Source organism: Lepidochelys olivacea, assembly GCF_965140295.1.
Source record: "Lepidochelys olivacea isolate rLepOli2 genome assembly, chromosome: 19".
Classification (NCBI taxonomy): Eukaryota; Metazoa; Chordata; order Testudines; family Cheloniidae; genus Lepidochelys; species Lepidochelys olivacea.
In genome coordinates this window covers 16,302,200-16,315,142 of record NC_140429.1, presented here as the reverse complement: position 1 = coordinate 16,315,142, position 12,943 = coordinate 16,302,200, and the positions used below count along the sequence as shown (strand labels likewise).

The 12,943-nt window shown below is 43.2% G+C and overlaps 1 long non-coding RNA gene across 1 annotated transcript; it reads right to left on the bottom strand.

Moving 5' to 3' along the window:
• Positions 1–4,361: 4,361 nt before the first annotated feature.
• On the bottom strand, positions 4,362–11,365 carry LOC311510209. The gene is made up of 2 exons (XR_014709045.1): positions 11,094–11,365; positions 4,362–4,551 (listed from the first exon to the last, which is right to left on the bottom strand). It is a non-coding gene; the product is annotated as an uncharacterized lncRNA (long non-coding RNA).
• Between the last annotated feature and the right edge of the window lie 1,578 nt (positions 11,366–12,943).

Below are 12,943 nucleotides of genomic sequence, written 5' to 3'. Positions count from 1 at the left end.
AGAATGATCTTCCTGGTACTAAAAGTACTCAACAACTTTTGCCTTATGTTCTGCCTGCAAGTATATCATAGTAAAAAAGTACAGAATCTTCCCCTCAATGGCTGCCAAACTGCTTAACTACAATGACAAGGACATTTTATAATCTATAAACCAGCAAGTGAATACCAAGGCGAGAGACTGGTTCTGGAAGGAACTTCACGCTCCCTGGAATGGACTATAAACCCCAGTCGTCAGAGATGGAAAAAGGCCACCTGGCACTTGAGATTGCCTAAAATTAGATTTAGGATTCATGCTATTTATAGACCAGCATTCAGTGCCATTGCTATTTACTCTCATTTCTTCTTGTTTTATCCTCTTCTATTTCTTATTGCTTTTTAGTTTCCCTTTTTTTCTTATTCTCAATGACATTTTATTTTCTTAACTCCCTTTTAATATAGAGCACTATCCACCCACACTCTGCTCATGGCCTTTCATTAAATTATTTTAATTTTAAAAAGTTTTTTTAAAAATAGCACTTACCAGGAGAGAACACTGAGATTACGGTTTAATCATAACAGCGTTTCTGTAAAATATTTACTTTGAAAGAATTAGCACTCAGCTTGTATTGCTACCAGGGTTACAACTGACACTACAATCAAGGTCCCCTACCCGTAAGCCAAAAGCATTTTGTCCTCATGTCCTGGTGCTTAAGTACTACATCCTCAACACTTTTATCATAGTGGGAATTTGTTACAGATCATGCCTACATGCTGCATTGACATTCCAGAGGCCAAACGAGTATTGGCAACATCAGTTTCATAACTTTACATTGCATTTGGTCATAAAAGTCAACATCAATTGGCATTTTTACGCTTTTTCCACTAGGTTTCAGAAGATTGAGCCTCTCTTTTTAATAAAAAAATCTTAATTATATAAAGTCTAAGTTCTACATAAAATATTGCCCAGAGTCATTATGAGACAAAGAAAGATTTGAATGGGGGCATTTCAGTAGCAAACACGTCTTCAAAAAGGCAGCTTCCTGATTTGATTTGTCTTTGTAAAAGACAGGATAGATTTTCTCTAGCCAAGAGTTCAGCAGAGCATAATCAATCGGACTGCTGGCAGACTCACCATTTCTTACAGCTCGTCGTTTTCTTGTCTAACTGATTTGGCCAAAAAAGTTTATTTCTAAATTCAGAAAGACAAATTATAATTTAAATTTGATAGTCTGGAATATTGACTAACTTCTTTCCCCGCCCTCACCTTTCAGCCGTTCATAGTGACGGCATGTTGCCAAAGCACTGAAAGCATCCATCCAGCTTTTCTGAGTGCAATCGTTTCTCTGAAGAACTCAACACGGTAAGAGGACATTGGACAACCACACAGCACTTCCTAGCCTGCATCATGACTTTGTATTTTGACTGCAGGCCTTTAGAGCAGAAAGATTTCTGAAAAGGCAAACATGTTGTACAAAAACTAGCAGAACTTTTGTAAATGGAGACTATAGCAAGAGAGTTTATGTTGTTGTAACTCTTCTTTTTAACACAACAACCTTGTGGTTTTGTTGAATATCAATTTTAGTAACACTTAGCTCTAACATAGCGCTTTTTCTCCTTAAACATCAAAAGCATTTCCAAAAGAAGGTAAGCATCATTTCACCATTTTACAGATGTGAAAAATAAGGCACAGAGAAAAAGTGAAGTCTCTTGCCCAAATCATACAGCTGGTCAGTAGCAGAGCCAGGAAAGGTCCCCTGCCTCCCACTCCAGTGCCCTGCCTCCTGGAAATTGTGTCTTTTAAGTTTAAAACAGGATTATTAGTGGGAGATTTTAAATATTTCCCTGCACTATTGGAAAGCCAAAAAACACGGTGCTAATGCAGTTACCAGGAAGTGATATTGCCTAAACAAACATGAAACTAGCCAGTCTCATTTCACTGGCCAAGTTCAGTGGCATGCATGATGTACGCAGAGCAAATGGCAAGTTTTAATATGCTCTTTTTAATCAATCATCATTTCTCATCGAAGGGGCCATTACAAACAAATAAGGGGCACGTATTTCAGCAGTCTTCCTTGACATGACAGAGTGCATGCTGAGCAATGATAACACTACATGAGATGGGCTACAAAGTATATGGGCAATGGGAGAACATCAGGTGGCCATACAGAATGGGAATGTGTTATAGCTACAATATATTTTCATATTGGAAGCCCTTGGGGGCAGGGATTATCTTGAAAGCACCAATTATACTGCCAGCACTTCATAAATAACACAATAGGATGAAATGGAATTTTGGAAGGGAATTAGACCAATATTTCCCAAACAGTAGGTGGAAGGCCCAGTGTGGAGGGAGGGCTCCCATCCTGTGGGGAAGGGCCCAGCTCCAAGCATTGTGACCTGGCACATAGAGTGACCCTCTATCATGATAGTGAGTGACTGGGCCAAACCAGAGTGGTCTGCAACTCTGCCCACCAGGTCGCAGTGCCACTCACTCAAACTTGGTCTGACCACTCCAACTCATCATGACAGAAGGGTGGCTGGGCCAAATCTGAGTGGCGCTGCAACCCCACACGCCAAGTTGCAACATACGGGGCAGGGAGCTGGGCCTACTGCTGCAGAACAGGGGCTGCTGCTGTTGGGCGAGTGCAGGGCTCGGCTCTCCTACCACCCCGGGCTTCCCTGTCAAATTGAGTCAGAATTAGGGTTGTGATGTCAGGGCGGATGGTGCTGCTGTAGGTGGTTGTTGGCCCCTGGGTAGGGTGAAGAAGAGGCGGTGGCAGAGGAGAAGGATGATGGCCTATAATGTTAATCCCCCATGAATTTGGACCCTGGGTAGCTCGCAAAAAGAGACTAAATGCAGTTGGTGGGTTGTCTTAATAAAATGATTGGAAACCAGTGAATTGGACCACCATTGCATTTGCTTGTCTTTGCTGCCATCAGCTCTATTATACTCCTCAACCCCCACCATTGTATCCAAGGTTCAAGAACAATTTTATAATATTTTATATAAATACGCATTTTCAAACACAGACACCACCCTCTGGTGATGTAAAGTTTTATGCTAGCAAGTTGATTTATTACAGCGTCACTCCCAAGCAACATTATAGTTGAGGTGGATATCACTTTTTACAAGTCTCTCTGATTCAGAAGATACCACTACATCCAAATGCAAATGATTCATCCTTCTAAAAAGGTTATTTAAGGTGAGGGATGTTGTTTCTATACCTCCAGTAGGAAATAGGTGAAATATCAAATGTAATACTTATAGATATTAAGTGCTTAACTATATACTGTGTTAACACATCATTCATGTCTAGAAACCTTTTAAGATGGGTGGTACCCTCTTTTACATAAGTCCTGTTTTATTTTCTCTGAAAATCAGGCCAAATTCATAATGTCTAGTATTACTAATATGGTATTATTGTGAAGTAAAGAATAAAACACACATCAGTTTTTGCATACCCCACTTTTTTTAAAAGAAAAGTTTCTGTCCGTAAGCAGACCACACAGTGCTTCCACCTCCTCCACACACAAAGCCACTGCCCCTAGTCAGAGAAAGGATTTGCACAAGAAGCTCTGGCAAGACACTCTAGCTGCCATCATCTGGAAGAGAAATTGGGATGATCTTCAGTTTATTTTAATTAGCATTGGCTTATAGTGCTTCTGTCCTCCAGGCCAGGAGCACAAACTTTGCCAGACAAAGAACCATACTGACAACTCAGCAGGAGCCCAGGAAATTCACCCACTTTGTTTGAAAGTTGAGGGAAACGCTCACATCAATGCTTACATTTGATCTAAGAAGGGGTATTCTATGCTATAAACAATAGTTGTCACAATTTCCAAAATATCCCTTTGCCCTGAAAATGAGGGCAGCAAGAGGTTATGGAATTTCATGGGTCCATTTGGCATCCTGCTGGGTGACCATTCTAGGTGAGTACAAGCTTACTAGAATTTAGATAGAAGTGCAGTAGCTACCATGCCCAGAACAACATAAATGTTTGAAAAGTCTTGAATTAGATGCTTTAAATTTTCTTGACAGAAATCAGAGTTTTTATTTATTTGAGTAGCAGCCATGTTAGTCTGTATTCGCAAAAAGAAAAGGAGTACTTGTGGCACCTTAGAGACTAACCAATTTATTTGAGCATAAGCTTTCGTGAGCACAGCTCACTTCATCGAATGCATCTGATGAATTGAGCAGTAGCTCACGAAAGCTTATGCTCAAATAAATTGGTTAGTCTCTAAGGTGCCACAAGTACTCCTTTTCTATTTATTTGGTTTTTCTCGTTAACTGCATTAGATGAAAGACTGAGCTACAGCAGTATAAGAAATAGCATGCTACATAGTGTTCACAGATGAGACAAATGAAAAACTTGAACTCCATAATCAGCAGAAGCAGGGACTGAAGTTTTAATAAGATTGGAACGACTGGGTTCTAGAGAACCTGTTGTACTACTACTGATGCTGTGTCTTCACTCAGTCGTTCAGAGCGTCGCTGGATAAAAACCTGAGTCAGTCTCTGAGGTGGGAAGTTGGTAGTTACGCAGGCAGCAGCACATTCTCAGCCAAGCTGTGGCTGCAAAAAACAAAAACAGAGACTTGTTCAGCTTCCCAGCCAGAGACAGTATTCAATAAAGATACAATGCAAACAAAATCTACCTCTTAGGAGACTAACTAGGGAGCCTCTTACTTCTATGTTAGCAAGATACATCCAACCCATATCAGTGGTGACTAGAAGTCATCATGACTGACAGCTATTCATTGGCCAACATGGAACAGGTCTGATAGGTCACAGTCCAGGTCCTAGTTGACAGGAGTTCACTTTACACCACAAGTGACACCTTTGTTGTCTGAGCAGAGACAAAGGAACAAGTGGGTCATACCATGGAGACTATAAGCACTAAAATCACAGATGTGTAAAAAAAGCTGCTTAACTTTGGAGCACACTTCCTATTAAAAATATTTCTTTTCAGGTAGGCTTTTAATTCTGGCTTTAAACTTTCTCAGTATAAGGGAAATGGCAAAAAAAAAAATCCATTTGCTCAAGTCTCAATCTCTATGTAGCTTTTCTTTCATAGGAAAACCTAAAGACCAACAGATTATTATACGAGAGGAAAACCCGGATTCTTTCTATATTGCTGCAACATGTGCTGAGAATAAATACTTAAGTAACCTCAGCATTTATTCTTCAACTGCTGGCTGCTGACCTACCAGGAAATATATGCATAGCTGAAGTAAGTATGGAAGAAAACTTTCTACAAAGATAATTTACTGAATTGTGATAATAATTTCACTTTCCCAGCTTCCTGAAATGAGTCTGAGATTCCAAACAAGGAGAGCAATATCTCAGGGGAAGCGGAGGAAGAAGTGGAACTGAACACACACGATTCTTTTTATTCATTCACACACTAAGATGCCTTTGTAAAAGGAGAGTTGAGATTATATATAGACAAACACTTATGCAGAGGACAGCAGAGCATGGCTATAACAACTCTGAAAGTGTTTAAAAGTTAAGCTAATTTGAACAAACAGACATGATGAAAATTATACTCCAGGATTTCCTTTCTGTTTGAACCATGAAAAGTTATATCCAACAACAAACAAGCACTTTAGCTAAAGGAGTATCTCTGGAGCTCCTCTTTCCTGGCTAGAAGTTTGGATGTAGGAGAAACCATCCCTGACACACTCTTCCAAACTGCAAGTGATGCAAGGGCAAGAATATTGCATTCACTTTGCTATAACAAAGCCCTGTCCCCAAACCTGCACATACTCTTGCTCAAGTACAGCACATGCATGATTTGGCACATTGGAGGACAGCACACGTCTCAGCCATGTACCCTAGCACAAAGCCACATACTCTTTTGCTGCAAGGGGGATTGACCCAAGAGTAAGACTCAACTGAGAAGAACAAGTTCTCACCGCAAACTGAAACGAAGGTGCTAAATCAGCATATCTAAATTGGGTCCATCAGCCTCCAAGTTTTCTTTCTGGTTTTGCTCTAGCCACAAGAGGGTGAAACTGCCGCAAGATACTCTATCCTCTTCATTTACATATCTGCTGAAAGGGATCATAATTTACAAGCCTTCCAGTCATACAACAGAACAAGTTCTCAGACTAGTCAAAATCTGAAACACTTATGAATGCTTCCAGGTTGACTCCATGAGGAGTCTTTTCTCAGTATTACATATTACAGAATGATGCTCCATGGATTAAGAGGAGTTAAAAGCCCTTAACATCTTGAATGTTGGTGCACAGCCATAAAGCTCATCATATCCTTCAAGAATCCCCCCAAAGAACAAACCTATACATAAAATGCAAGTACTCCTAAACTCAGGATCTGTGGGGCAACACAGTCCAAAAGGCATCATGTTTCTCCCACTGGAAAAAGGCACATTGTGTCAATCCCCAGATTATTTGAGCTGCATGAATAAGTTTCAGAAGGGCCATCTCAGCCAGAAGCCTGGTGAACCTGACATGTGATTAAGAATGGGGCTAGTCAGGGAAAGGGGATGGGGAGAAAAAAGGAGTACTTGTGGCATCCTAGAGACTAACGAATTTATTTGAGCATTAAACAAACGGATGGGATGGGGAGAGAAACCTTTTCAGTATCAGGAGGAGGACTTCAGAATTCCTGGTGTGGTAGTCAATGGTACAAACTCAGCAGGGTTGGGCATGGATGAAAAACCAAGTAAAAGCAAGAGTACTACAGGAAGCAGTGTTAGTGATTCAGAACACTTCACACATTCCTAACACCAGAGTCAGAACTGAGCCAGTGCATCAATATGCAGTTCGGAGGCCCTAAAGTAAGAAGGTGATTATCTTCCACAGGCCACATAAACCCAGGAAGATTTGTGATCGTTAGGGATCCCTTTTTTATCTCCAGTAATTACATTTCATCTCAATTCACCACGCAGTTTCAATTAGATATGGTTTTCTAAATGGTCTGTACTGAAATGCTACGAGCTGTTAAACAGCTGCCACCTTTCACCCTCTAGGGAAGTGAAGTGTGTGTGGTTTTTATATATATATATATATATATATATATATATATATATATATATATATATATATATATATATATACGTTTCAGAGTAGCAGCCGTGTTAGTCTGTATTCGCAAAAAGAAAAAGGAGTACTTGTGGCACCTTAGAGACTAACCAATTTATTTGAGCATAAGCTTTTCGTGAGCTACAGCTCACTTTAAACTACATTGGGACTAAAACTCTTACAAAAGTAAAATATTTAACATTAAATGGGATTCTTACGAAGCATGTTTTATTTCCTCCCTACAGTTCAATTTTAATGGTAATTTTAAATAACTATATATAACAAATGGAAAAAACACTATTTATGGAACATTAATGTTGTATAGTTAAATATTCAGAAGTCAAAAACCTGGAAGTTAAAAGCTTGAATAACCTTAAATCCCATGCATGAAAGAGTTATGTACATGAAGTACAAATTTCTACATTTACTTACGAAATTACATGTATTTTTCACATAATACAATTATTTCTAGGCTTGGCTATGTATTTAGCTAAAATAAGATGTGATTAGGTAATTAAAAAAAGACAACAGAAATCATGTTACTGGCACTGTTTCGGATTATTAAAAGCGAAAGCATTTTTAAAATCTAGTTTAATTCTCACTGTTCATGTTTCATTTACTTTTTATATTTATCTCAGCTTGGAGAATTAAAATCAATCAATTCAGTTTCACTTTTGTTTATTCTGGTTTTAAAACTGGAGTTGTTCTTTAAATTGTGGGAACTTATATACTGGTCTTAGATTTAAAAAAGAAATACAACTTTGACTTTACAAATATTAAAATAGCAGCCAAGCTAAAGTTGATAGTAGCCAAGTTGAATTTTACTGTGTCCCAAATTCAGAGAAGTAAAGTTGGTGCAATTTTTTCAGCCCACCATAGACCTCACAACAACAACAAAAGTGTACTCCACACGCAATATGCCGTTTTCAAATTCTCCTTACTATGTCAAATCAAACACACACACCCACAAGTAGCAGCTCTCTTGCTCATTTGACAACTACGTCTCTGCCAAGTTTCACTCTGAACTTCAGTTCCTCATATTCTTGACATATCCCTGGGTTGTTGTTTTTTTAAAAGTATAAACTAGAGTTTGTTTTCAAAAAGTAGAGGAAAATTAACATTCTTATCCCCTTCTCTCAAAAATAACTGATGAGGCTGTTCCAGCCCCCGCGCACACACACAGGAAAACACACCCCACTACACAAATGCCTTTGGGTAGAAGACTCAAAGACTTTGGAAATTTCTGAGCACGGACAATCGGGGAGATGATCACGGGGACTGTTTTCAAACTTCACGACATCCAAGCAACATAAAGCCTACTCACTGTAGGCAAGTGGGAAGCTTGCTAAGGTGAGTGAGAATCTGAGCCTCTGTTAGGAAAAAAAAATCCCCCACTGATTTTAGCCGTAATGCTTGTGAAGACCTTCTAAATATGGATTGAGCATAAATTGATTCCTCAGTCTGCAGATAGCCCCAGTGGCTCTGCTGCTGCTGCTCATAGCTTTGCCAAACACCAGCAGAGTGAAAAAAAACACCACTGCTCTGGTCAGTTTTTCTTCTGCTATTCAGATCCTTGTGGGCATCAGTGAAACAGATTCCTGAAAGGAATCTACTTGAGAATTGTCAACATCAAAAAAGCTAGGTACTGAAGTTATTCACAGGAGGAAAGGATCCAATTCACAGAGGCTGAGGGAAGGGCATTTTAGTAGTAGAGGCCTCTACCACTCCCAGAAGTCAGGAAGCTCTAGGCCAGGAGGAAGACTGAACAATCCCTTTTTGCTGCCTGGAGGCTGCAAAACAGCCAGGAGAAAGTTCTTTTTCCCTTGTGGAGGCTAATATGAAATATGATGAAGCCCCAAACTGGTTCCAGGAAGAGCCCCCAGTAAAATTCTCAGCCCCAAGGTGTTGTTCTCTGGATCCTGCTAACCCAAACTTTCCATTTTATATCTACTTCTGGCTATTAAGTTTAGTCTTCTCACTAGGAGGCGTCTGGAAAATTTTCAAACCCTGAGGGCTTTAATGGCTATCACCGATCCTTGCGGTAATAAATAAAAATCTAAAGGAATGCTGGCTTTTCAAGAACCATGGCATATGAAATCCATTTTTTAAAAAGATTAATAGCATAACTCAACATCACACTTCATATGAACATTTTGGGGACATTAAAACCAAGATGAGAATCAGATAAAAATAGTAGGCTGAAGAAATTACATTTTAACTATTTTAATTTTATATGTTTTTTATGCCTGGTTATAAGTCTTTCCATTTCCTGGATAAATACAAATTACCTCCAAGTTGTCCTGTTTTCCAGTCAATGAAGTAAACTAAACATTTTTCCTAAATGCCATAACTTGAATTTAAATTAGAAAAACAGCACAAATTACTTTGCTGTACACATGGTTTAATGCTTCACTTCAGGAAAAGTACAATTCCTGAAAAACATTTGCTTTATGGATTTCTCTGGCAAACTGCCTCTAAAACAAAGTAGCATGTTTCTAAGATACCCAGAAAAGGTATTAATTTCAACACATTTATTTCTTACAGAGAGGTTAACTTCTGATTGCATTTTACTCTCTAGTGCACTATAAGTTTACCCTTTTCACTGCATGTTAATCTTTAACAGGCATTTATATAGAAATGACTGTATTTAAATATGCTTAGTCTGGTACAGAGAAAATGTATTCTCTTCACAAGTCTTTAACACAGTCTTTTCAATTAGTTCAACTAGCCTATTTTGGGGTCTACAGAGACATAACATAGGTTGGCTGGAACTTTATCTTCAACTTGCTATTTTAATTGGCATAAAACTCCTTTAATTTTGAACGAACTGTTCAAACTGATAGCTTATTAAGCTGCTAGCACGATAAAACTTAGGAATTCTTGTGGTCTGAAACCTGTTCAAAGAAGAATTTAGTTAAAATCATCATATTATGTTAGTCTGGAATATAAATTTGCAGTGGCACCATAACCACAACAGTAACTACTTGGGAGCAGGATGGGGAGGAGAATCGGGAGTTTGGTTGTTTTTTCAAAGGAATGGTCACAGCTATAACCTAGTAACATTGCAACAACTGTCATGGGATAAAAAGAGGGACAAGGTGGGTGATTATTGGACCATATTCCCTTGGTGAAAGAAACAAGCTTTCGAGCTGCACAGAGCTCTTGGCCTGAAGAACAGTGTGGCTCAAAAGCTGGGCTCTTTCACCAACAGGAGATGGTCCAACAAAAGATATTGCCTCACCAACACTGCCTCTCCAAACCCTGGGACCAGCACGGCTACGACAACACTACAAACCCGGATTAAAAAGTGAGTCTAACAGCCTTTCACAGTAATTATCTGTAAGTAAAGTGAGTTAGGAGTCTATTCTATATTCATTTCTCATATAACACCACTCTTGGTAAATAGCTTTTTCTATAGTAAAAGTACTATAATCACAGAACTGCTCTTGTAATAGAAACACCATCATTACAGCAGCAGTATGAGAATGAATTAGGTAATATTAAAGATTCCGTGTTAGAACAAACACTGCTTTTTGAGCTGATCTCTACTCCGCCTCATGGAGAGATAAAGGTGCTAATTAAGAGCACTAGAAGAGGCTACCTCACCTTAAGACTGACAACAGAGATCAGAGCAAAGACTACAAAATAACTGGAGGCCAGTAGAGAAAGAGACTGTGTAAAAACCAGGGAAATTGTGAGATCTTTATAAGACTACAAATACAGACCTAGGAAAGTTTGTAATGAGTCATTTCAGATCTCAGTAACTTAAAGCAACACAGGCTGACCACCCTGTACAAAAAGTGCAAAGAAAACCACAAAAAATATGATAATACAAGTCATTCGTGCAGCTTAAAAAAAAGGATACGGGCACAACATTTCTCTCTTCAGGGCTATATTTTATGAAAATTGTCAAATGATGCCCCATTGTTTAACTTTATTTCCATCTCATTGTTCATTTTCCCTTTTTGCAGGTTAAGTAAGCTCTGATGCTCTATAAGCCTAAGTGACAATTTATGACAAAATCTGGAGCAACTTCAATAGCCTCGGCAAGACAGCATTAAACGGAAAGACCTTTTTTACTGGCTGATGTTTGTAGCTCCGTACGTGCACCAATGCATACACCGAAGTTTGCAGAGATCAGACCTGAACCAGGGCCGAGAAGAGTGAACGCACCAACTGAAACCATAGCTCTCCCTGACTGGTGCAACTTTACACAGCAACAGAAGGGCGCCAGTCTGTCCAGAGCTCGTTTCACGGACAGCGGTGCAGGGGTCGGGCCCCGGGGGGGTGGGCAAGGGGAGAGAAGTCACGGGCGGGGACATGCCGCAGGCTAGACGGGAAGCTCTGGCGATCCTGGCAGATTGAGAGGGCGGAGCCTTAAGATGGCCAGGAAAAGGGGAGACCCCCAAGGAAACCTGAGCTGCACTGGAGGCAGGGTGGGAGTTGGGGAAGCAGCACCTGAACTCAAGAGCAAGAGAACAGACCCCTTCACGTGGGGAAACGGAGCACCCGGGCGGCGGGGGACTGGGAACTCCGGGGGGGGGGGGGGGGCAGGAGTCCCCCGGACTGGACGGGGGCTGGCTACCCTGAAAAGCACTGGAGATGAAGGGGCAAGAGCCCCTGGCCGCAGAGGGGCTGGGCACCCCGGACCGGGGGGGCGGGGGCCCCTGTCTGAAGGAGGCAGTGGGGGCTGGGCACCCCGGGCCGGGGGGGCAGTGGGGGCTGGGCACCCCGGGCCGGGGGGGCGGGGGCCCCTGTCTGAAGGAGGCAGTGGGGGCTGGGCACCCCGGGCCGGGGGGGCAGTGGGGGCTGGGCACCCCGGGCCGGGGGGGCGGGGGCCCCTGTCTGAAGGAGGCAGTGGGGGCTGGGCACCCCGGGCCGGGGGGGCAGTGGGGGCTGGGCACCCCGGGCCGGGGGGGCGGGGGCCCCTGTCTGAAGGAGGCAGTGGGGGCTGGGCCCTACCCCTTACCTGGCCCGTGCCGGGGGTGGTGTTCAGGGGCCTCCGCGCGGTGCTGGGGGGGGGAGGGAGGGGGCGGTGCCGCTACTGCAACGGCCACGCGCGTGTGAGCAGCAGAGAGACTGACACGGGCCGGGCCCCGCCCCCTGGCGCCGGGCCCCGCCCCCCTGGCGCCGGGCCCCGCCCCCCTGGCGCCGGGCCCCGCCCCCCCGGCAGGCTGTGTGGGAGGCCTTCCATGCCAGCGTGAGGTGGCAGCCAGGTCTGCTGGTGGGGGCTCAGGGTGCCCAGTCTCCCATGGGTGGGGGGTTCTTGTGCGCGGCACCCTCCTGGGGGACCAGGCCCCCCTGAGCTGGGGTCAGGGCGACACCCCTGAGCGCAGGGGCTGGGGATGTGCCCTGCACTACTCTGCCCCCACTGAGCACCCGCCAGACCTGGGCAGGGGCTGCCTCCCCAGCCCTTATGTTTCCTAGGCCAGCTGGGAATACTGCAGAGGGGTGCCAGCTGCCTAACCAGGCAAACCCAAAGACCCTGGCCCTGCCCCTTCTTTGAGGCCACGCCCCTATCCCACCCCTCTTCTGAGGCCCCGCTTCCGCTCACTCCATCCCCCTCCCTCTGTCACTTGCTCGCCCCCACTCTCTTTCACCAGGCAGGGGCAGGGGGTTGCGCTGCAGGATGCGGGCTCTGGGAGGGAGTTTGGGTGCAGGCTCTAGGCTGGGGAAGGGTTGGGGGTGCAGGAGGGGGTGCAGGTGCTGGAAGGGAATCACAATTACAGACTTTAAGGTCAGAAGGGACTATTATGATCGTCTAGTCTGACCTCCTGCACAACACAGGCCACAGAATTTCACTCACCCACTCCTGTAACAAACCCCTAACCTATGTCTGAGCTACTGAAGTCCAGTAGCACCCCGGGGCGGGGGGGCAGTGGGGGCTGGGCACCCCGGTTTAAAGACTTCAAGGTGCAGAG